Source organism: Panulirus ornatus, chromosome 22 (genome assembly GCF_036320965.1).
Source record: "Panulirus ornatus isolate Po-2019 chromosome 22, ASM3632096v1, whole genome shotgun sequence".
Classification (NCBI taxonomy): domain Eukaryota; kingdom Metazoa; phylum Arthropoda; class Malacostraca; order Decapoda; family Palinuridae; genus Panulirus; species Panulirus ornatus.
In genome coordinates this window covers 11433107-11459555 of record NC_092245.1, presented here as the reverse complement: position 1 = coordinate 11459555, position 26449 = coordinate 11433107, and the positions used below count along the sequence as shown (strand labels likewise).

The 26449-nt window shown below is 42.4% G+C and overlaps 1 protein-coding gene across 1 annotated transcript in view; it reads left to right on the top strand.

Moving 5' to 3' along the window:
- Positions 1-21450: 21450 nt before the first annotated feature.
- Positions 21451-26449, top strand: part of LOC139756541 (inactive tyrosine-protein kinase transmembrane receptor ROR1-like) — a 535210-nt gene continuing 530211 nt past the window's right edge. Inside the window, exon 1 of the mRNA XM_071676098.1 lies at positions 21451-21473. The gene's annotated coding sequence lies outside the window, so the exon portion shown is untranslated. The remainder of the gene's footprint in view (positions 21474-26449) is intronic.

The window sequence follows — 26449 nt, the reverse complement described above, 5'->3', positions numbered from 1 at the left end:
TCAGTGTTGCTTAACCCTCTACGTGCTACTCCTGTAGCCATCCTCGCCAGTGTTACTGCACCAGCAGCACAAGCATTAGTACAGCTCACAGCAAGAAGGCCAGACTGACGGTCCTCCAGAGGAAAGCTGTGGGTCAGGGCGGGAAGGTAGGAGGCTAGCGTGAGTTCCACACTCCCGCAACACGGGGTTTTTATATAACATTGTAGAGGCAAGCTCCTGGGAGGCTGTAAACAAGATTAAGCTAGAGGGAGTAGGAAATGGGGAGCGGATATGGCGGAGCGGAGGGAAGATGTGGACACTATAGATACAGAGGAGGGAGGGAATGTCTTTTCTTCCTCTCCAGCTTTCTCCCCTACATCACATCCCTTCACAGCCCACTCCATTGCTCCTTCCTCACTCGCCCCGCATATTTTTTTTTTTTTACCCTTTCGCTGCTGCTCCTCCTCCTCCCACAGCCGCAGCCCTGGCCACCGTGTTTAAACTCGAGAACGTGTGGTCTCTGTATTTTTTCCCCCCACTTCCTGTGAGTGACCACGTCTGGCCAGTGTTCACCGGAACAATAAGGATGTTAACTTTTTTTTCTGATCTTAGAATCTTTTATTGCCTGGACTCCCAAGACTTTTTTTTTCTCTCTTTTTTAGTTGATTCTCTTAGGGCCATGATGCTAGTGAGGTCAGTGAATGTTTTGTATTCGAGCGGAAACGATTATCCTTCGCCATACTATTGCTCCAAACAACTCTGTCATTTATACCATAGCTGTGTTTCATCAATACCCGTCCGTTTTGTGATTACATGCTTGCATACTTATCACTGCACCTTTGAGGTTGTAATTTGGAATTGGGAGATGTTGGCATCCAACACATAGCCGCTGTAGACATTTGTGACGTTACAACTGGTGGTAACCTCGCTTAGGTTGTTGTTATTGTAGCATCATTGGCACCTTCATGTGCACGTGTGGGGGGTTTCAGGTGTAGGTGTGGGGGAGGCTTGCATCTGCCGTGATCAGTCATGGGACCAGCAGAGTGTAAACACAGGCAAGAGCCCTCCACTCCAGGTTTTACTTTCATATCTTAGAGATTTTCCAAGTGGTATGACTTCCTCGTTCTTCTGACTGCCATATTCCATGTGCCTCGGACGATGAATTTTCTTCTCTTTTTGTAGAGCCTCTGTCAGCTTAGCTACTGCTTTACAGTAGAATAATTCTGGGATTGTGTTCCTTCTGACCTGTACGCTGTATAGATACCGTGCGTCCAGTTTTTATTACCGCAAGTCGATACATTCATAAGGAAAGTGCAGCAGTCATATCATGTTTGTTATGTACTAATGTTTACTGATTATTGTATTATGGTTGTTTGTTGGAACATTACCAACAAAGAATGTAAGACGATTACTCTTCCTCACACATTTCCTTCCTTAATGTCTTTAGAGAAAATGAATATATTGAAATCTATCCTTCGTTGTTTTGTCACCACTGCCAAGTATTGTCAGGTTGACTGTAAATCTGATTCATTCATCCTAATTATGGGAGGATTTAACTGGTAGGGGAGGGCGCCACCTGGCTAATTACGACAGTAAGGGTTGCAGGGCGTGTTGGCCCGATGACCTTTCGTAGTCGACCTCTCCCTCCGCACCTGGTGACACGTAAGTTCACACTTTTAATGGCCTCTCACCTCCCACTTGTCTCACTTCCAGTAAGTGGTTTATATGAGATTTTTTCTTTATAGCCTTGCAGGGAGATCAATGTTTGGTGTTGGTAACATTAATTGAGAGCATTATTAAAGTAACTGTATCCATTAAAAGTGATGTTTGAAAGCTCGGAATGTGTTCTTCACCTGTAGTGGTTCAAACTCTGTTCTCCACATGTAGTTATTTTCAGAGAATGACCTCCACATCTTGAATGGATAGTGTTGCCTTTATGTAGTTGTTCAGAAAATGCTCTCCACGTGTATTTGTTCAGAAAGTGTTCTTCACATATAGTTGTTCAGAAAGTGTTCCTATTATGTAGTTGTTTATGAAGTGTTCTGCACAAGTCCCTCCTGATTTTCTCAAGTACTTCTTCCGTTACTATTATTACAACTATTCCTACTTGCAGTAGCGAATCAATGTGACTTGTGAGACTATAGCCCAAAAATGATTGATCTAATGCAAACAACGACCATGGCAGATTTGGAACTAGAGGTAATCTCTGTTCAGTATAAAGTTACACTTGTGGCTGTGCTGTTTGGCTAAGAGGAAAGTCTGAACTCTGCGTTATAAACATCCCTCTAAACTGTTTCATTCCTAATTTCGGTATGTCTTATATATATATGTATGATTCCGAGTTTGCGATCTGCTTGAATCTTTGTTGTTTCACATTCTCACAGGCATACAGTTCTCTTTCGTCCCGTTTTTCTGCTTAGCTCGTTTAATTCTGTTTTTTAGTCTTTTTGTTATTATCTTTTTCACCGTTATCTCCAGTTTGACCGTATCTTCCTTTAAGCATCTCGCAAACTTTCTTATCTCTTTGTATCTTCAACTTTTCTCTTACCTTTTCTTATCCATGGTTCCAGTTCGACTTTGTCTTCCAGTTTGCGATGTAAGAAACTTTCTTACCCTCTCCTAGCGTCGGGTCTGGAAGGCGGCAGCTGTGCCTGAGAGTTTCTCGTTCCACGTGAGGCCGGTGTGTCACAGGAGGGCCATGGTTGGTATTCAAGAATCGTCATCCCTTACTGCATCATGGTCGGCCCTTGTGCTCCAGCCAGGGCGGCAGGCAGGTCCTGACGCTGGTTAGTGCCGTGGGTGGCTGTTGATGTAGATAACTCGGTACACGGTGGACCATTCTGCAGTTCTCACTCTATAGACAGGTTCGAAAGCAACTGTCGTAGTGGGGAGAATGAGGTCCTGGTTTAACGATGGTGTCGGGAATGTAGCGGAGTGAGAAGAATAGCTGGAGGCAGATTCCAGAGTAGCAGTGTTGGCGTGGGTGTGGTGTGGTAGCAGAAGTAGAATGAGGCTAACGGTGTGGTGTTGCAGGACACACAGGGCCCACCTGTCACTCTCCTCTGTCTATATATTATACCAGCTATAAGCTTGCCTCCCCTTACCCCCGGTTATGTGACCTTCACCAACACTAAACCGAAAACACTTTATCTGTGTATCATTCCTACGGTGCGTTCTATGCTTGCCTACACTTACCTCTTGTTGTACGCCCGTCACCCTCACTATTACGGAAACGTTTTGTCTTTCAATAAGACAAAGTATTGATCAGTTGAACCTGATTTGTGCCGGGAGAGTGTGACATTATCAGTATGGTTAAGGGAGTTGATAGTGTGATGCAGTGAGTGTGGGTGTAACAGCAGCAGCAGCAGCAGCAGCTGTCCCTGGCCGCGCTGTCACACTGACTAATGACGTATCCATCCCACCAACCCTACATTCCATCGTCCAGGCACACCCATGCTATTTCTCACTTAGTGTTGGCCACACTGTTTACTTTATGCTGGCCACTTTATTTACTCTGTGTTGTCTGCTGTATTTGCTTTATGTTCGCCACACTTTCAACACTGCGTTGGCCGCACTGAACATGACTATGTCGGCTACGCTGTATGGGCCACACCGGAAGCTCTGATCATGCCATAAGACTATTTTTCCATATTCTTCTCATTTTTAGTTTAAATCATTTTTAAGCATAATTGCTTGAGAGTTACTGGTATTATGTCCATTGATTATTGTGTATAATGTCTTCGTACTTGCACACATTGTTTTTCTTTTCAAGGCCAGTATTTGGAGGAGTTCAGACTGTTGGGATGTTTCATCTTAGGTTGAGATTTCGAATGAGTAGAGTAGACGCTGTGAAAAAAAAAAAAGATACATAAGCACAGCTTTCCTTTCTCCTGTAACAGAGGCAGAGCTTTCCTTCTTTCTTTAAAGCAGGAGCGGAGGCTCCCTCCTGCCCTTATATCTTATATCAGGAACAGTTCCTTCCTCCCCGTGTATCAGGAGGCGAGCCTTCGTCCTCCTGTCCTTATTTCAGGATGCGAGGCTCCTCCCTCCTTCCCCTCTAAATCACCGTCAGAGCCACCCTCCTGCCCTTATATCAGGGGCACGGCACCTGCTATCTCACCGCTGCAGTGCCGCCTCTCCGGTATGTTTATATCAACGAGGACCACCAGATGCTCTGTTCCGGGGCCTGGGTCCTCCCCGCTGCTGACACCAATGTATGACGCATCTCCAGAATGAAGACCTTCCACTGGTATGTTCTGGTTTAACATGAACTGCACAAGAATACTCAGTGTGTCTCATCAGTGTGTTGAAGTAACTAGCTTCATTAGTGTTTTGTGATTTTTCTATAGAGATAAAGAAAGAGAGACACTCAGTTTTATGAGTTAGTTATATGGATCATGTTTGACCCTCTCCTTTAATTTTGCTTTAGTTATTATCAAACTCTTCGATGTGTTTAGAATTATAGAATTATGCTGCAGCTTCAGATTACACATATCAAAAACATACTTCTGATTGTCGAGAAACGTGTTGATCCTAAGACATAGGTATGGTCATGTAGAAACATCGTGTGCTTGGTGGCTGACCACTGATAAATTTTCCCAGATTCTCCACAGCGCACATCAACGTACCGTTATGCAGACGAACTGACCCTTTAACAACATCTGTTTGTGTTCTGTGATTTTTAAGTCTTTTAATTCATCAACTCGCGTGAGCATCATGTTACGGTAAAGATTACCACTGTATAGCTAACCGTACATACGTGTTGGTAGTAAAGACATATTTATTTGAAGGATTGTCGTTTTTATGAGAAGTGTGAGTCACGAGAGTGAAAGCCTCTCGATAGTTTCGAAGAATCGTCTGAGGTAAATTCAAAAATCGTTGAAAGATGTATTGATGAATGGAGGATAAGAAGCCATCAGCCAGGACGCCTCAAGTACGAATTCTCAAGGTCAGGAGGCATGAGGTGATGGGCAATGGTTAGGGGGTATAAGTGGAGAGGCATCGGTGAGGGGGGTGTGTGGAGTGAGGGGCAATTGTGAAGGAGTTGTGAGGTGAGGGTGTGTGAGGGAATATACAGTGGTGAGCGGGTATACAGTGGAGAGTTAAAGCATGCGGAACAAGAGTGAGGAGATATTAGCTACGGGACAAGGGTGAGGTTAGAGGCTTGAAATGTGGACGAGGTTGGGTGAGAGTCTAGGTTGGAGGGAACCGTGAGGTAAGGAGCAGTATGTGGTGAGTACAGTGATTCGAGGGATAGGGGTAAGGAAGAGTGAGGTAAGGGGAACATGAGGAGTGAGACAGGACAGAAGGAGTGTAGTGTCTGTCTGGAAGATACCCAGTTTGTCTTGACTCCCGTGGGACCATCCACTCCGCCGCGCCGCTCCCTACGCCACGCACCCCTCCTCATGGCTCCTGGGGGGTGAGGAGCTTACTGGGTGTTAGTGGAATGGGTCTCACTGGCTTACGGTATTGCTGGAAGAGTGGGCTCCCGGAAACTTGCAGCGGCAGATGGGCAGGAACACCTCTTTAATAGAACTGAAAGACAGATGATATATCATCTTATTGAGATGGCCATGGTAACTGAAGATAGATGCGTGTCATCGAGTTATTTTATGACGTTCGCAGGGCTGTGATGATAATTTTGAAGCAGAGAAATGTACAAAAGTGTCCGGAATAGTTCAGAGCTAAGAATATATGTGTGATCGTGTTAGATAGTGGGAAATAGCCTTGAAGGAGTAGATAGAGGGACAGAGGTTACACAGAAAAGTATGGTGTATCCAACAGGTGGACGTGATTGGGCAGCACCATAATTGTTAAGAGGTAAAGGGAAGTAGCAAGTGGCAGTGTAGATGAACTGCGTATGACTCATAGGACAATATGTGCTCAGGATGACTCAATGGATGGAGCGACAGTGTGTTAGAAAGATGCTTTAGAAATATAGAATTTTTGTGTGGTGGAAGGCATGAAAACGTAATTGTATATTTTTATGAGATGCATAAACACTTCAAACCGAACAGAAACACTACGTTAGGACTTTACTCGAATCATCGTAGTTGAAGTAGGGCAGAAGTAGTGACAGGAACGTTATGTAGATTTCTAAACATTTGTAGTGTGGAAGGAAACATCACTTTGCAGTAGTTGGTATAGGAAGAGAGGCTGAGGTAAAGTGCGAGAGATTGATGTGAGTCACTTAGGGTATTTTGGTAAGAGGCCAGTAGGGAGTGAGCAGGGCCGAGTGCATAAGAATGTAGTTAATGCACTCGATATGAAGTTTTCAATATAAACGTAGCCAAGAAACATTACTCCTTGCCAATGAAACAACGTATATCGGCATATCCGGACATGAGCTTTACCATTCCTTTAATAGATAGTCTTATCTATCTGGGAGAAATTGAAATGCCTCCGCCTTGGTATTTGGGACTGACATACCTTTGAGGGTGAGGAGTGGAGGATGGCGAATACAGACTAAACAGAGGAGAAAGTTGGCTGGATATTTGCAGCCATGATTATCTCTCAGGATAGCATGAGGGAGGTTGAGTCAGCCCATGTTGTGGGTAAGAGATATGGTACGAGAGTCTTTGGAGCCTCTCTAGGATACTGGAAAAGTATTGCCGGTTAAAACGCCTTAAGAGACGCAAGAGACCGAGCAATTTGAACTCATTATGGGAATAACATTAAGTGCGAAAATGAAACTTGCATGTATAGGTTGCATAGGAATTTTCATGAGAGAGAGATAACGAAGAATACGAGAAATGGTTCAAAAATGTTTGGCTAGTAAGACGAGATGGACAAATACAGTGCTAGGATGAGGTGACGGGGAATAGTAGGCAGTTGTTGATGTGTGGGAAGCACGGAAGACATGGGTAGGTGTTGCTTGGTCCGATCCCACTGAAGCAGGGATAGGTTCGAGTTGATGCGAAGCATTAAAGATAATTTGAATTGCGGCGACGATTCCGTGACCTTTGACCTTATCCTTAAAGATCAGTTCAGAGGTCATGCATTTCATCAGAGTGGCACTTCATCAGGAATATTTCATTGCGCCTCTGGATGAGCTTTTAGTGGTGTTACATAATTTTGTGCCCTCTACCAAGACTATCACCACGAAGAACAGCATCCTTTGAGAACCATCATGTAGCTACAAGAGAAAGCACCTGGAAAGGATGCCGTCAGCTGCGACAACTACTATATGCAAGGATCTCGGCCTATGGCCGTAAGAGGTACAAACTTGAAGGATCTTAGCAGGGATCCGGACCTCTTGTTGTAGGAGGCAACATCCAGATCCTGCATCGGCAGGAGGGTGTCCAGCCAACCCTGCCCAGTATGCACCAAGGCCACTGGCTGCATTATGGTCTGGGGTGCAGGAGTGTGGCCGGAAGCCCCAGCATTTGCATGCCACGGGTTTCAGACTTAATGTTGTATATGAGGACTTAGCGAGGCTTCCTTGGAATCACCTGCTGCCGTTGTTTCTTGTTTGGTTGGGAAAGTCGTGGACAGTCGAGACGTAGGTATTCACAGTGGGCTCCGGCTGCCGGGGCCGAGAATGCTGCGGTGGTTACTGAAGATTTGAGAGATCAAGGATGTGCGTGCTGGCACGGAGAGGGGAGAACCTCTCGCTTCCTGAATTGTTTGTATTTTTATTAATGTCGTAACGTAATTTGCTGTATTGAATGTGATTTCACAGACATTGTTTTTACATACTGATTCTGTTGTTGTGATAGTTGACAATTTTCTCATAAAATCATCATATCACGAAACATTGTGCTGGTATGAGATCGTTTTGTGAGTGCAGGTTCATCTCGACACCCTCACCACCTGGGATATCACCGTGAAGTAGGACTCCCAGATGAGACACTCAAATAGAAATCAGACACGTCTCAGCAGGAACTTCGTAACTCTGTGATGCACTGAAACCTGGCAGACATAAAGCAAATCGCTGTATATTTTTCTTGGGAGGACTGGGGAGAGAATTTGGTGGCGGTGTTAGATGCCACATCTAACAGATTGACTGACTGTCCACAACCAGAGATGAAGGCAAAGTGTGCATGTAGCAACAGTATGGAATTCCCTTACTATGCATTAAGCACTTGTGCTTATTATATATATATATATATATATATATATATATATATATATATATATATATATATATATATATATATATATATATATATATCAATCTATAAAGGTTTAACAAGGTTGTTAGATATCGTAGCGGGTGACTCAGGTTAGTGTATAGTTGTTATGATATTAAACCGTTGCTGTCAGTCCAAAACGTAACTCCTGTCATTGTACCGCCCAGCAGATCTCTGGTAAACATAGGAAGAAATATACTGTTTCTTCGCTTGTAAGGATTTCCAGACTCTATATGTTAGTGAGAACGTAGGTATTTGCATGTCCGTGTTCGTTTGTTAGTTTCCTACATTTGTTTTTTTTTATCAACAGTCTAGAATTTTAGTTGTCACCTCTGTGGATGAATGGGAAAAAAATTACATTTCTAGGTTGTCGTAAACTTGTATTTTGATGTTGATGTATCTGCTCAATATTATGTTTTAAAATACGTCTTCTGAAATTTTCGGAAGTATGGAAAAGAAGGTTGAGGTCATTTACATGATGGTTAGTATACCCCTCTATACAATCTGCATGTGTAAGAAAGTACGTAGAACTTGCAAATATGTAAGACAAGATTTTGCTAAAAGCAGCGCCAGCGCGTATCGCTCACCGCAGGAATATCGTGAGTTACGAAGAACGAGTAATGTGAGTTCAGTATTGTCAAGCGTTATTGTGTGAGTTGGGGAGATTGAACCGACTGCCAGCGACTCACGTATGGCGCGGTGGTCACTTTGTGTCACAGTAAAGGTGACTGACCTTGACTTGGAAAACTTGGACCGGGGTTCACCACTTACAAAAAAAAAAAAAGATAGATGTGGGTCTACCTAAAGATGATATAGATACAGAGTGATAAAATCTGTGGGGAAGATATGAAAATTGCTAAAAATAAATGTAAAATCAGTCAGGTAGAAACGAAAATATGAATGAATGAATCGAAGGCAGTAAAGTTGTACAATAATAGAGGTATACGAGCTCTGTTTGCGACGTACATTATGTCTGTTTAGCTAATTAACGTGGTGGACTTTTAAAAGCACATCACTTACTTTTAGTACACATAAATAAAGCAACCATGTGGCGCTCTCGTATGCCTGACGTTTTCCCGAAATTCATATACGTTATCTCATTTTTGTACGTTCTTTTTCCAGCATGATTTTGTTAGTTTAACCCTGGCGCGGTAGCAGTTCTGGCTGATGGGAGATTTTCTTTTTTCTCATTGGTATTAATGATGATACAATGTATTTATGTATGTGTTTGTGAGTGCGAGAGTTTTGCTGGTTTAGTTTCCTGAAGCCTTGATAGACATGAATCATGGGAACGAGTATTTGAGCAGCTGAAGTATTTGATCACATACTTCAACAAGGACATCAAGTATACTTGATGCTTTATTTGTTGCATGTTTGCTTTTGTTATGATTTTGTGAACACTAATTTGTGGAGGATGTACCGGCGTGAGTGGTGTGGTGATGCCTCCATGTGACCCTGCATGGAAAGAGTGAGTGTAATTATCACACTGATGGATGATTGCAGTTCATGTGATATGTAACACTTCTTTTAGAGAATTTTGTTGGTATTCTAAAGCGCCCTGTGATTTGTATTGCACTGCAGTCTAAGAAACGGGGCTCGAACCTATGTAATCTGAGGAGGTCGTCATTTGTAACAGAGGCGTGTCTTTGGACCCAGGATGTTCTTGGTTTTCAAGGCAGTTACCATCGATGTATAGCATATCATCTTCATTCATGGACACATCAGATGCAGATTCATCCTCTGTTGAGAGATATTGAAGGTGTACGGTGCTGTGTTCACCTGTATTATGATTTTCCAAGAGTATCAACTCACAGCTGTGACTGCCATTTCACATACATCTGAATGTGATATACGAATTGATCAGATATCTTTCATTTTCATGCGTAAGTCTGTCATGGTCGATGTGAAACCATGGCACATTTCCAGCAGGCGAGCAACGTAGCGAACAAAACCATCGACACAGAAACCGTAGCGGGCAAACAAAGTGTTAACCCAGCTGCCAACGACCACGTACCCGCAGATAACAGTGCCATATAACAACGATGTCCACGCTCGTGTTAAGCTTTGGCCCCAAGTTTTGCCAGTGAAGGGCTTTGGGTCGAAAAAAAAACTTTTATAACTTATCCTGGACACGTTTTTTTTTTTTTTCGGGAGTTTACTGATATTCGGGTAATGCATTTTGTGAATTTTAAAAAGCAGTATGTTCAGCGTACACTTACCTGAAGAACTTAAAGAATTACCTGTATATATGAACAACTAATTTTTCCCTTCTTTTATATACCTTTCTTCAATACTTTATGATATTTCATCTTATACAATGTCTATGTTTACCCAGAGGTGGGTAAGGACTTGAAAGCCTCTTCCCTTAATGTTACCATGGGGTTAGGGAGGGCGGAGCATCCCCATTCTAGGGCTGTGAAGCGTAGCTTCTTCTCCATCTTGAGACTACAGTCCCGGGGGAGACAGAAGGGCTTGACACCCACCTCTTCCTCCTCCTCCTCCTCCTCTCCTCCTCCCCGATCCACCAAGAGCTACGTGTGGGAAGCGAAGTGTAGGAGTCCGGGAAAGAATATGTGTTTGAGGATGGAGCCTCTCCATCCTAAGGAGAACTAGAACTGCGTGGTCGAGGAGGATGTAAGTGGCGGGGCCTTAGTAGACTGCAGGTCCTCTCGCATCCTCCCCCCAGTCTCAGGCTTCGGAGCCAGGGAAGGGGGGAGGGGTTGATGGATTGACCCCAGTTCCCTCCTGAGAATGCGTGGCCGGGGAGATACGAGGAAGCAGCCCATCCCCTGTTGTCTTGGTATACCGGAGCTAGGGCGGTGTAGAGAGGCACGTCCTGGGATACAGTCTCAGAAGGGTTACGTCTTCCTCAGACACGTCCCCCCTTAGACTGCGGCCACTAAGGGAGGTGGGATGGACGGTGCCATTTGGATCTTGGATTTTTGGTTACCAGTGCAAACAGGCTTTTTGTGTGTTCGTGTATCTATGTGGATGTTTGTGCACATGCTTATGTATATATGTATATACATGTACGTATGTACGTGTGTGTCCAGGTGGATCTGGCCTCCCGGCGCGTGAGAAATAACAAGCGCGAGGAAAGGTTTATTGAAATGATGTGCTGCTGACGGAGGAGCTTGGCCGAGATGGATAACTCAAATATTTGGTGCAAGAGCTACGTAAGAGACCTTAAACAGAGCGGTGAAGGAGGTCACATTAACAAGGTCAGTGGGTATGTCGTCGTTCGGTTGTACTCTGTGCTTGTATTTTGTTGTTAAGGAATGTATTGTATTCTTGTTCAGTGCACTAAAGCTTACGTATGTGCACCATGTCTCGAACCTTCCAACCTACATGTGCGCGCAGACTTCACACACACACACACACACACACACACACACAGTTCCTGTAAGTGGTGGAAACGAAAAACTGTGCAGTGGTCAGTGAATCTCGCTTGTACACACTGTCACACTTTTGAAGTGACTCCTCTTTTCCTGGACTGGATCAGGTGCACAAATTTATCAGATTATCACAATTCCCTCAGTACCTGTAAGATCACTCAACAGTGCTCATTGCTGTGAATATGTAATTTTAAGTCTAATTTATGTGACTAAACTCATACTTGCTGTGAGCAACATCTTTAAAGGGACTCCCCTCAGAGAGCACCCCGAAGCTCCTTGCCATGAAAGCTACCAACCTCTTTATTGAAGTCTCCTGAGATCATCTTTGCGTCACTGTAGACTTAAACGCCCCTCTAGCACTCAGAATGCCGCCACCCGCACCAGTGAAGCCACTGACCTCTATCCGTTATCGAGGCGACCTTCGTCCAGTGAAGCCTGTAGGAGCAGGAAGACGTAGTGGCGAGGAGGAGCGATCATAAAACTGTCTTAGGTTGGGTCATTCTTGTGTTGGCTCCGCCCTCAGAGGCCTCCACTGCCCCCATACCGTCTCATTCAAAGACCAATAATGTCTGATTCACGCCCTCTTTACGTCAGTCTGTTGTCCGTTTTTACTCCATGTACATCGACTTCCTGACCTTTTTTCGCCTTAGTTCTGCGTTTGTTCTGGCTCTCCCTGACACTTCTCTTCATTCTACGTTGTCTTATTGTCAGCTCCTCCTCTGGATGTGTGGTGTAGGGACAGCTCTGCGCCTTCTTGACACTTGCTATACCGATTTTCTGTGCAGTGTTCCCATGTAAGTCAAACCCCGCGTCCTGGAAGCGTCAGTTGTGTTCCCCTTGCCTCCGTCCACCCAGCGCTTAGTATAACATCAACATCAACCCTTCATCCCTTCAACGACGGCTGTATAATCCCACAGTGTCAGCTGTTTATCTCCTTGAAAGCCAGTTCTGTCTCCCTATATCGCCGGCTACGAGTCGTCTCAGCGTCTGCCCTGCCGTCCCTCAGCATCAGCTGTGCATCTCCCTCAGTATCAACGCTGCAGTCCTTCAGCGTCAGGTCTGCTTGTTAACGCCAGCTCCGTCTTCTCTCAGCATCTCCTGTATTACTAACATAACGTCAGCAGTAACTTTACCTTACGTCTAAACAACATAGGCTTCATATACCACTGGTCTCAGCTTCCCTAACGCCAGCTCTTCTGTAGGTAACTAGTCAGTAGGCAGAACACCAGGTGTCAGGGCCGTATAGCCTACGGGAGTGACCGTATGATTATGTATGTGAGGCCAAGGTATACGTCATCTTTTATCTCGAGAAAGACCAAAACCTTTGATTTCCGTATAACTGATTGTTGGAAGTAATGCTCGAGGGTATACCCTATATTTTGGTTTTCCTTTGAAGTAATGTAATAGAATTTAGTATATATCGGCTGTGTTATATGTGATTCATTAGTTGACTGGTAGAGAGATGGCTAGTGATAGTCCAGTTATCTCGTTGCTATCTTTATAAAACGCATATGTATATTTTGATTCGTGACACTTGTGTAATGTAATGAAATTTTGCTTTTAAAGCTTCCAGTGGTAGTATTTAGTTATGGAATTCCTCATGATTGGTGGGCTGGCAATACGAGTAGGAGGATACAAGTGATGATTTTAGGTGCAACTCTCCAGGTTTATTATAGTTCCGAGTCATTAATTAAGAACACTGGAATATCAGGATATACAGCATACTTCAGAATTACTCAGGTGTTGCATCCAGCGCACAGTACTCTCCTTGTTGTCGATCTGTTTACATACCCGCAGTTACCTCCCCCAGTGTGTGTAGCGGAGCTGCAGGGTGTGTTCTACTCACGTTTGGTTTCGTCTTGTTGCCAGGTATTGTGGAGACGTAGTCATACGTTAACCACACCAGATATTACTGGTCTGGTTCCTCTAATTTTCTGTTGGCCGGAGTAGCTGACACTGAGTTAGAGATAACGGTGTCTCATTTATCCGGCCTTTGTCCTCATTTCCGCTGTAGAGGATTGTTGATACTGTCATTAAATTAATAACTCGTGAAGTTAATATGATTTATATCTAAAACTTTACCACTTTGATCACAGTTTTTCCCCCAAGTTTCTGGTGCCATATATCTAGGGAGCTCAGATGCGTTTTATGAGGGAAAGATAGTATAAAACAGCTTACAGCGCCGTCAGTCTGGCGGAGATTTCGAAGTAAAGGACATGAGAATTAATGGATCTGATGCAGCTTCCTTGAAAATATCTCGCTAAATAAAAGCGAGAGAGAGAGAGAGAGAGAGAGAGAGAGAGAGAGAGAGAGAGAGAGAGAGAGAGAGAATAGATCGGCTAAAAAGAACTGGGCAGATTCAGTAATTTGGTAAATTCTTGGAACATGAAGGAGAAATAAACAAGATGGACATGGGGAAGTTAGGAGAAAGATAAACCAAAGGTTGATGGATGTAAACAAGACGGGGAGACAGGAGAGGCATAAGTAAACCAAGGGATGTGTAGATAAACCAAGGGAAGGAATGTGAACCAGAAGAAATACATAAAGCAAGGGAAAGGATAGATGAATCAGTGAAAGCATAAACAGACAAGGAAGACACTAGATTAACCAAGGAAGTACAAATAAATCAAGTAGAAATACCAGTGTAACTCATGGGAAGCACAGACGGAATAGAATAAAAGGCATATGTAAACCAGAAGGAAGAGGAAGATGGCAAAGAAAGAACACATAATTGCTCAGACAGCGATTTTCTCTTTTTATAGGCAAGATGGGAAGATGGGCATGAGACATTTTTCAGAGAGGCTACAGATAAACTCAGAGGGAGACGCATAAACCACAGGGAAACAGAAGGTCCATAGAGACGGAGACCCGAGCCACCAGCCTTGCTATGGAGACATACAGGCCGAGGTCACCAGGCTTGAGGTTGGAAGCTTCAGACTGAGCAGGAGCAGGACGCGAGCTACCGAACGTAACTTAAGGTTGCAGGAGGTTCCTTAGAACTTAACTTTACCCGGATCGGCAGACGGGGAAGTCATTAGCAAGTTACGGGCAGTAGTGAGGCCTCATAACTCCCTCATCGCCTCCCACTTTGCTTGATCCTCTTCTCTCCCTTAGACTGGCTTACTGGACCCTCGCTGCCATGCTCACGATTGAAAAGAACCTCTGGAAGGTCTGGTTATTATGCTGCCATGGAAAATGCATGATCAGCTGACTTTGTTGGTGGAGAGATGTGTTTGTGTGCCTGTGTTTGGCTAGTTGTGTCCGTCTGTGTTTAGTTAGACGTATTTACGTTTGGAATTTTACTTTTATGTTTGGTTGTATCTGTGTGCATGTGTATGTTTTAATGCATATGTTTTTATTTGTTTGAATTTGTGTGTATTTGTTCGGTACGTCTTCAGTATAGATAAACGCATCTTTTTGTCTGGATGTGTACTTGTGTTCGTTTTGTTTTATTAATGTGTATGCGTGCATACATGCGTGTTCTCTATTTCACTGTTATCTTTACCTTTGTGAAATTTTCAGTGCTCACTCATCTTTGAATTAAACAGTATAAATGTGAACAATTAATTTTTGTCTCTCAGCCCCTAATTCACAATAAAGGAAGATTATGCCCTTGATATAATGATATGTCATTGCTCTCTCTAAGACTGTAAGCAACAGAACTTGTGTATCATTACTCAGTTGCTGTTCATATATTTTTCTCTGGGTTAGATGGGACGGCACGGGAAAGTGAGGCCCTAATCAAAGATATATATATATATGTATATATATAATCCTAGCCTGTGCCAGGTGTCCTTTTTATCAACCAGCGCTTAGGCCTAAAGTGGATGAAGGGCAGGGTTGACTGTGGACCGACTGCCGCAACCAGGATTCGGATCTATGCGCTCGACCCTGGGCGGCCAGTGAATGCGTCATAGTTAGGAACGGTAACTGATACACTACGTAGGTGATGTAAGATTGTTGATAACACACACACACACACACACACACACACACACACACACACACTGTTTATCATAGTGGCACCTGCAGTCTGTCTGTCAAGGGTAATCTTTCATGGGTCATTAGGAAAAGTGAGGATTCAAACAACCAATTAGGCCGCTGTCCGTCCCTATCCATCATTTCCTATGCACGCTTCCTCACAGCCAAATATTATGTCGGACACTTCACCCTGACCTGCGGAAGGAAGGTGTGGTTGTGATGGTGATGATGTAGGCTATGGTGGTGGTTGTGCTGGTGATAGTTGTCATTTGGGTGGTAGTTGTCGTAGTTGCAGAGGTAGTGATGGGTGAGTGTATCGACATGATGGCTGTTGTTTTATTCATCGCTGGGAAAATTTATGCAGCACACTGAGCCCAGGACGATGGCTGGGTTATCCTCCTGCCCTCCTGTGCAATGGGCGCCCCCTGTGTCACTCCCGCCCAGCTGGTAATCTGTCAGACAGTGTTGGGTTGTGGATGTCTTGGGAGTGATGGCTGGCTTCGTGTGTTGTATTCTCGTGTTTTGTCACCCCACGCCCTCGCCACCCACTGATCAGGTCGAGGGGATTTGGTGAACACTTGCCAGGTTTGGTTTTACTCGCTGTTCGCCAGTGTTGGTTGTGTCACAGTCATAGGTCATGGCTGAACAGCTGCATTTGTTACCTCGCATGAGAGATGACCTGACCCAAAGAGTGTTGGCAAATGTCTGTATGAAACAGGGAAAAACTAGTGACCACATATATACATGTATGTGTGTGTTTGTTCTGCTTGTGTTCATGTTGTATGCGCATGAGATCACACGTTCTGGTTATCTACGTTTAACATGACATTACTTATTTAATCTAAAAGATGATTGTTAAAATGTAGTCAAATTGTATATAAATGTAGCTAGGGATAAGACACTAAAACAGTGTTTGATGCTATCATCATACAACAGAATGTATATATATATATATATATATATATATATATATATATATATATATATATATATATATATTATCCCTGGGGATAGGGGATTAAGAATGCTTCCCACGTATTCCCTGCGTGTCGTAGAAGGCGACTAAAAGGGGAGGGAGCGGGGGGCTGGAAATCCTCCCCTCTCGTTTTTTTTTTTAATTTTCCAAAAGAAGGAACAGAGGGGGCCAGGTGAGGATATTCCAAAAAAGGCCCAGTCCTCTGTTCTTAACGCTACCTCGCTAACGCGGGAAATGGCGAATAGTTTGAAAAAGAAAAAAAAAAAAAAAAAATATATATATATATATATATATATATATATATATATATATATATATATATATATATATATATATATATATATATGTGTGTGTGTGTGTGTGTGTGTGTTCTTATGATAATTTGTGGAACAATACTACTGGGTTTGGTATCTTTATCAGTCTTGCTATAGTGAGTGAGAAAGTCTGGAAACCTTTACCATCGTCTTTGGTTGTTAGAAAGCAGTCTCTCTCTCTCTCTCTCTCTCTCTCTCTCTCTCTCTCTCTCTCTCTCTCTCTCTCTCTCTCTCTCTCTCTCTCTCTGTTTTTGTGTGTAAGTGTGCTTGTGCTTTTTTTGTTCAAGTTGGCCCTGATAAGATGACCCGTTGACTCGTTATTTCTGTATTACACATACAGTATGAACATGCATGCCAGTGTCATTAAGCGCTCGCGCAAGCGCATGAATTAAAGAAACGGAGGTGTGTACCAAGTATGCAGTTCAGAAAGTCATGAATTTTTCAGAACTCTCCTGTTAGGCAAAGATGTTTTTTTTTTCTTTTTCTTTAAACCACATGAAAATAAAAATGCTAATGTAGGGAGATGCTGGCGAGGCCTTGCTATTCATGAAGGCTCAAATATCACTGGGCATAAAGTGTCTCTGCATCCGGGCCAATCGAGAGGCTGGGTGTTTGTTTACTTGGTGGCTCTGGTGGCCGAAAATGTGGGAACCTTAACTCCTCATCTCGCTTTATGACCTCCGCGCCCTCTAGCTTATTTCGACCTCGTATGGGATATTTTAATTTGGGTTCCCGGGGAGGGGGAAGGAGAACTTCTATCTGCTTATTGCGATAAGAATATTTACGTTTTGGTCATGTAGAAATATGTTGATGTAAGCTGGCCAGGTCGAGGAATCTGCTACAACTTTTTATATCGTTTTTAAGCGGAATGACTCCAGAGAACAGTAGGACCTGGGCGGTGCTGCTCTTGTTTCCTCACAGTTATGACGTAAACTACACTCGTGATACTGTACCGTGTCAGGTAAATAACACATTAGCGTCACGTTCATTAATGGCAAGTAAAAACGAGGAGAAAGGAGCAGGGAATATTGGTGGGTATAACTTGGCTGAGATTGTTCCGGACTCCCTGGAGGTGGCGGCTCTTGTAAAGGTATGAGGACGATGTTGCCTTTTCCTGTGTTATGGTGTCTCTCAAACCCGAGTGGCTGCGGCATCTTCAACATTTTTTCTGCTCTTGTTTTATCTCTTATTGTCTCTGTCTCGTCTGAGCCAACACCGGCTCTCTCTCTCTCTCTCTCTCTCTCTCTCTCTCTCTCTCTCTCTCTCTCTCTCTCTCTCTCTCTCTCTCTCTCACTGCGTCTTTCCTTCTCACTTCTTTTTCCATTTCTCCCTCCGTCTTCCTGCCTCCATCCTGCACACATCCACACCACGAGTCATTAACGGGACTTTTAACCCAAATGTTTATGCTAGGAACGCGCCGTTGCCTGCCATTGTCAGTCAGATGTCATTTTAACATTTGAAGCAGCGTCCTGACGCAGGGCTGTCTAGAGTGTGAGCCGGAAATCATTTGACAGCCAGCTGTGCTGTTAGATCACCTCCAGCCAGTGTTTACTAGTCGACGCTTCGAATCAACATTGGAATGGGAAGTGCAGGTTTAATTCATTTTTTTCTATGTACTATTTCCGGTCTGATGAAATATGGTCACCTTCTCTACATCTATATAAAGCCTTGTGTTGGTCGTGCGAAAGTGGGTTATTGCCGTGCGTTTCACGACATTTGATGATTCCGTGTTTACTATTCTCCATCTGAGTAACCTATTCATCCCATCCTTACTATTCCCAGATCTCCAGCTGCGCCACTCCCAGACCTACGACCCGATGACTCTCGGACCCCATCCCAACCTCTCCGGCCCTTAACCCCACCACTCCTGGTCCTCCATTTGCGCCGGGACCCCTAGCATCGCTGCTTACTAATCCCCAATCCCCGTGGACACAGTCCCCGCTAATTATGAACGTTCATTTAGGGGGAGGGCGAGTCCTGTGTGTTTCCCAGGCCAACCAAGAACACCTTGTGTGACTCGAATGATTCTTTTGTCTGACGTCTCAGTGTACAGTGCAACCCTCATATGTGGACCCCACGTAAAGCCCAGTTAAGACTGTCGTTCTTAAGCAGCGTTTGATGTACTGTGTAACGCATATATATACATATATATATATATATATATATATATATATATATATATATATATATATATATATATATATATATATATAGTCATTGTTACAAGGCTGTGACATTATTATTTATCCCAACTGTTTTTTTTTTTTTTTTTATGCAGTCACTTAATGTCTGTCATGGTCTTGTACACCTTATTAACCATAGAGTCATATGTTGTTGTACGAGACATTGTTTACATCTATATCCTATATTGTCTTTCAGGTTAGGAAAGTGTTACCAACAGGAAGAGGTCTCCTCGATATTACTTTTTGTCTGATGCCTTAAAGGTGAATTGTGTGATGCGTCCTGCAAGAGCAGTACGATGGCTGGCCGGCTGGATGTTAATCAGTCGTATTTTGTTTAGACTCAGCACCAGTGTTGTCCCTTCCTTGAGGAAGAGGATAAGGTTAAGTAGATATTACCTGCTCTCTTCTCACTCATCTCATGAGAACTCAAGCAGGAAAAACTGGAGATTCAGCGATGTGTTAACATAGATGATAAGCTGTGGTCCGATGGAGCCTCCTGATGACTGGATGTGCAAGCTGTAGCTCCCGAAAATTGCCTCAGCAACATTTATACCATGAAGAAAGTTATATACGTCACAGTGTTGTAGTGGAGGGAGGTAGTGAGGGGAGGCTGTGTGCATCACAGTGGAGAGCTCCCGGTATTAACCTTTTTATGGGCTGCCGTGGCCAATACAGTTCTTGGTAGTGCCCAGCTTTTTGCCCCTAGGTTCCCGGTAACGTGAAATGTTCGTTTTTAAGTTGCTTATAATATATATTAGCGGGTTCTTGGTAAGGGTAGGATTTTTTATCTGCGGCGTAAGGAGATGATGCGTTGTGGGAGGGGGATGCTGTGTAATCTGTCTGGTGCGTCTGTATAATGTCTACAAAGGCTCTGGTGCACACACACACACACACACACACACACACACACACACACACACACACACACACACACACACGTGCACTCATATATCCTTCGGCTCAAATACATTCTCAAAAATACATGCATGTGAAGCGCTTGTGTACGTGCACCATGTACACACGGGGGACGGATGGTGTGTGCGTATCATACTGGTGTTCTTGTGTCTGGTTCCTCGCAAAGTTTGGTGGTGCGGCGTGAGGGGCAGTTAGCCAGGCATCACCTCTCCCTCCCACGCCCACTTGTTAAAGTTTTCTATGAAAGTTTCTGCGTCTTCCTCCTCTTTTTCTCTTTCTCTCCCTTTTCTTGTTTCCCTTTTACTCTTCCTTTAGTTAGTCATCTTTCCCCTTTCCCTCTCCTCCTTCCCGCTATTTCTTTTCTATCTATTGCTAATTTTCTTGCCCTTGTTTCCCCTTCCTTATTCATTGCTTTTTCTATTTCTTCTCATCTTCCTTCTCTTTTTTTTTATTCATTTCAGTGTTGCCTCCTGCTCCTACTTTTCCTGTTCCATCCCTGGCCCCTTCTTCCTCTCCACCTTCTTGCATGTATGACCACTCTCATCTCATCCATCCTTGCCCTCTCTACATTTCCTTTACCGTCCTTCTACCCTCATTGTACGCCTACTCGTCCAGCGCGCCACACGGGTCACGCTCCGCAGCGTCTCCGTCAGATGCTGAAGTGTTTGGTGACCTGCAGGTGAGACGGCGTCGCGCGGAAGGAACTTATTTTTCTGCTTTAGTTTGTAGGTAACGAGCTGGCTGGTTTTTATGGTGTCTTCGTCGTGGCAAACTTCTTCTTGAGAGTTTCTTGGTAACCTGCGGCTTTATGGCCTCCCTCCTCACACTACACTTCCTTGTACTCCCGTGGCAGTGGAGAACCTCTTTAGCTTCTGTTGATAACACGTGATGATAGTATGTCTTGAGGCAAAATTTTTTTGATATGTCATTTTTGTGTAGTAGTTGCCGTGGTTTTTCTGTCATTTTCAAGTAAATTCGTAAGATAGTAATTCATTTGTAAACATTTCTTTTTATATATTTTCACTTATTCTTTTACTGTAATTGAAATGGCTTTGGGGAAAACATACACCGTCATTATCATCTGAGACGAAAGGGAAGTTGAAGAGTATGACATGAAGATTGTGGATACGAATGTGAGCTCCTCAGGTTTATGTCTAAAGGTAGAATGGTCATGGAGAAGGAGGGGAGTCTCGTAGCTTTGATGTTCAAGGGAAGGAGCTGTCATAACGGTCAGTCCTAGTATGGTTGGTCTGCAAAAGTAAACTATGGGAATCAATTATTTTTTCATTAAATATTTTTTCTCTTTATCAACAGGATGAAATTGAACTTGTTTCTACGCAGTTTTAACATGATTTATTGACTGTTGGATGTATTATCATGATTTATTAACTATGATATATCGTCAGTGTTACGATATATGGAGCCATTCTTGTCAGTTTGATAATTATGAAGTGTTAACTTACCGAAAATTTATGTTTATATACAAATGATTTGATCATCAATTTGCAGGTATGTTGGGAGACTGGGGTGCATGGGTGTGCTCTTCCTCGCCGGAACCTGACCCACACATGCGGGGGCAGACTGAACCCACACCTGACGTACGTATCAACCAGTCTTACAGCGTTGGTAAGGCACAACCACTATACCTTACCATCCAGCACTTACTCGTTTTCTGTGGTCGTTGTTAAGCAGCTTCTTCACCTTTCAGCTCCAGTTGAACATATTCCTTAGATCTGACGTTAATTTTTGCTATTTTGTAGAATGATTAATTATGATCAAAACAATTAGGCAAGGTAAGTACCTCGCGATATAAGTTCGAAGTTATTCTTTTATATTCTCTCATAGGCTGCTCGTCGAGTCTTGTGTACAATGAAGGTTTTATATAATTAAGATTAATCAGTGAAGCTAGAGACGAATTTTCCTTCAGTTTCTCTCACTGTACTTAGAGACCAAGATTTCCCTATGTAAGGATTATATACTGTTCGTCTGAGGTAAGTGTGTAAAGTTGATAAAGTTTTCTGTGAAAGTTGTTACTTCTACATCGTTCACAATCACTGGCCCAGTCACTTGCCTCAAAGCAAACCTTTACACACAACTTCTTCGCTTCACAAGCTGCTGCTAGTCACCAGCCTCCTGCCACCAGTCTTCAACTGACAGTTCTGGTGACTGGATCACCATGAAAATGTTTGTAGTGCAGCGTGATATTCTCTGTTTGTTCACTGTTTTAAGCCCATCTTGGTGAAACTTCTTAAATAAACATTTGTAGCTGCGGGTATGAGAGAGTAAGAGCTGAACTAACATTTCAGAGGAAATATTTTAAGATTATGCTTATTTTTCAAGGACTCAGATAATTTACTTTTATAATCCAAGCTCTTGGTTTACTAAGAATTTGTACCAAGGTTATGGGATGTGAATTTGATGCAGTAATTGTGGAGCGTCAGGATGTGCAATCGTATATAGAATTGATATGTACGCGTCGTTTCTACAGTGTAATTAATAGTAATTGTTTAACACTTTGGATCCTTTAAAATAGAGTCATCATTAGCGAGGTATTTTCATTTTCATCATCTTAATAGAATCTATTAATTTGTCATACTTAACGATTAACATTACTTTTAGCTGTCTTGCTTACACATCAGTGTTGTGAGAGATAGGTATAGTAATGTGGCATATTTAAATGAGAAATGGGCAGGATCAAGGGACTTCTCAGGTTCATTCAAGTTTATTACGTAATGTTCATTACTGTGGCCACGATGTCTAGTTATGTATGATACATTATCTCCTTCAGAGGAAACCATTTATTTAGTGACGAAGAATGGCATTGAGAGGATGTGCGGTTAGCAACACTCCAGGATATTGTCTTGGACACATACTTCATCAGTGTGACGAGTGGTGTGGTGTGGCTGTCACAGAACCTGGTAATATTTATCAAATATGATGCATGACGATAACCCAGCTCGTGTTTATTCCTTGGGGATTGACCTATTTTCCAAACTGCTCCAGGAACCACTGACTCGTTCCTCCGACAATGTTGATATTAAAATGATTGAATATCTTTCACCTGTGATATTTATCCCACTGTACTATCATTTATTTCTTATCTATAGATTTTTAAAGTGTTTAAATCTTTTGATGATTTAGACTTTCTAAAACTATCTTTTAGAGATAATTAGAAGGGTTTACAGTTTTGTTAGAGCTACTCCTTTAAAAGTTACGTTTTCTTCTTTCAGTGCAACACAGAAAATGTTGCCATCCCTGAGCGTGGAAGGGTAACTGAGCTAGTGAAAGCCTGGCTCCCATTGTGAAACTCATAAACGGCAGTACTGTTATTAGATTAAAGATATATCAGGTACTAAAATTTCATAGGCCTTAGTTCCCAATATTGGCCTTGTACAGCAGTAATTTAGTATTTACTATTTTTTTGTTTTTGAATGTTTGGAAATTGAATGATACATTGAAAAATGAAAATTTAGAAAATTAGCAAACTCGTAGACTTAATATTTCGAAATGATATATATATTTGTAAACGATAAGCATCTCTTTCGTGTAATGCTTACTAATAATTCAGTTTTTCGTAGTAATCAGGGACATGCGATTTAATGATATCAATCCCTTTATCACACTTAAAGTGTGTGTGAAACCATACAAGAATTCGTATACGTTTGCCGTATTTGCACACTACATATGCGTTCTACGTAACATTGTAGAGCTTGAGACACGAGGAATAGAACTTTTCATGATTATTCAGTCTAAAACGCCCATTGCTATCACATGGCCACATCGCTTCAGTGCACTTAAAGATAGAAATTGATGTTACTGTAAGATTACTCAAGATCGCCTTTAATTAACGTCAAAACCTATTTAAGTTTTCTGGCACGTGTGTTGACATGCCAAATTGGCACTGTAGATAAGTTTCATGGGTAAGATTTTTAAATATATATAAACCACACCATGCCATGCTACATATTCATGAATTTTTTTACTAGAAAGATACTTTAAAACGGAAACTATTGGATGAAATGACCTGTATTTAGCTTCTTTGAATTTACATCACGTTCATGTTTTGTCTTAGACGTATTTTTTGTCAGGACAAAAAAAAAACCTCGGCCTTTATTAGACTAACAGCCTCGTTCATCTTGTTACCATTGCTAAATTCAAACCACGGGACCAGTTGATGGTGATAATGGGGTCCGGAAAATAATGAGCAGAGAAATCTTAACCATGAAAGGCCTAGAAGTATTAATTTTTGTTGTAGACAGATTAAATTTATTCCCATACCACTCAAACCTTTATTTGGCAATAGAACTTCAAAGAAAACGACTTTTATTAAGGACAGAATTCAGAGAAAACGTATGTTTCTCTCGGTAACTCCGAAAAGTCAGTGTTGAAGTATGTATTATTAGTTTGAATTGTGAGCACCTTAAGTTTATCATTCACATTTTATATATATATATATATATATATATATATATATATATATATATATATATATATATATATATATATTAGTATGACATTAGATCTATGCCAGCTCTGGGAAGCGGAGGCGTTCATGGTATATGAATACATGGTTAAGAGAAGGGACAACAGGAGTGGGAAACTCTCTTTTCGTAGCATACAAGTAATAACTACACACACACACACACACACATCTCAACAAAATGTAACAAATAAAAGTCGCTGAATGCGGAGAGCATAAGGAAGGTCAAGAAAAGAGCACAATTAAAAATGAGGTCCACGGCCCCACGAACGTAAGTCTTCTTCCCACATACACATATTAAATAGTAAGCGCCCGTATTGGTCAGTTTTTCACCACTAAGGCTGTCATACATACATACATGTCATACATACGTTAAAGAGTGCCTTCTTTGCCACACGTAGCTTCCTGAATTTCTATGTAATCAGGTTTGCTTACCTCATCTGCCCTTTGCACTACATTCCTTAATTATTTTCAACAGTTAATTGTTACGTTTTATGTTCATTGATTATTATTATTATCATTATTGTTATTGATATTATTATTATTTATTATTATTATCATTATTATTATTATTATTATTAACTTTATTGTTATTTTGGAAAATATTTTACGATATATGTGATAATAGATGTTTGTGAGGACTAGTTGCTTGCGTGACCATCACCGCTGCTGTTGCCTCGCTCTTATCCCCTAATACGCCGTCTTTACCCGGCCCTTCCTCTGTGTTTATCTGTAGCGTACATTATAATAATAGCGGAAGGCAACAGGCTTATCAAGTATTTTAGGATTTGATCCATGATTTCGAGGCTTGTAGTAGATATTGTATTTTTTGATGTTGGTCAATTTGTGATGATTATCATATTTTCCCGAGCGGGTGCACGGGACGGGCGTGCTGGGAAACGCCCTCTTGGCATGCACTTTGTGGCGTTTACTCCACACTTCTGGCAGACATGTCAGTCCCCACACCACTCCCGCACCACGGCCTGCACATCCTCTCTAGCCTTAAGTTATTTTTACATGTGTCTAGCATTTATATATATATATATATATATATATATATATATATATATATATATATATATATATATATATATGTATATATATATGTATATATATATATATATATATATATATATATATATATATATATATATGTATATATATATATATATATATATATATATATATATATATATATATATATATATATATATATATATAAGCCCGGGATCCCTTATTTGGGACTTTTTTTGCTTCGAGGCTTGGCTACAATCAGTAGCGAGGAACTGATGTACTTTTATGGAACGAGAAATTCCTCGACAAGATTAAACTCACTTTCGTCTGCGAACGAGGATGCTGCCCGGCCACAGATGACTTATCACTCGCAGCGGAGTCCGGTAACACCTATCTTTGGCGCTCTTACATGTTGGGATGCATATTTTATGTGCCATGTTCAGGCACTTTGTAAAAACCGAGAAATTTATCAAATTGACCCCCGTGGTTTATCAAATTGACCCCCGTGGTTTATCGGGTAGCGTTCCTGACCACGACGCATTCACAGGTCGCTCAGGGTCGAGCGCCTAGTAGGTTCCAATCACGATTACGGCATTTGGCCCACAGTCAGCCCAGCCAGGCCTGACGTCTGCTGACCGAAAGGCTCACTCCAACAGTCGCTTGGAATAGTGGTCAGCTTCAGGCGGGAACCCATTTTAAAACTAGCCATTTATTCCTTGACGCTAAGTGCTGGAACTGCTTTCCAGGAATGGTAACCTCCCTCGTCACTATCGTTTCCTGTGTCACTGTTCGCACTGTTGTTAGTAGCCTCGTTTGTGTCGCCCTCCCTCCCTGTGTCTGTATCCCTGGTGGGGGGCCAGTATCCCAGCTGATCCCGGTCGTCCCATATCTCAGCTGGAGGGCGATACGAGCATGTAAACATAACGCACGGCGGAAATAACTCAGCGAACCACACCGGACGCATACTGCCCTCGACACAATTAAGATTATATGTAAAAAATGATATTAATGTTTATTCCACGCAGTTATGGTCGTTATTCACTTGGTATTCCAGTGAGCGTAAGATCCTTCAGGTAGGTG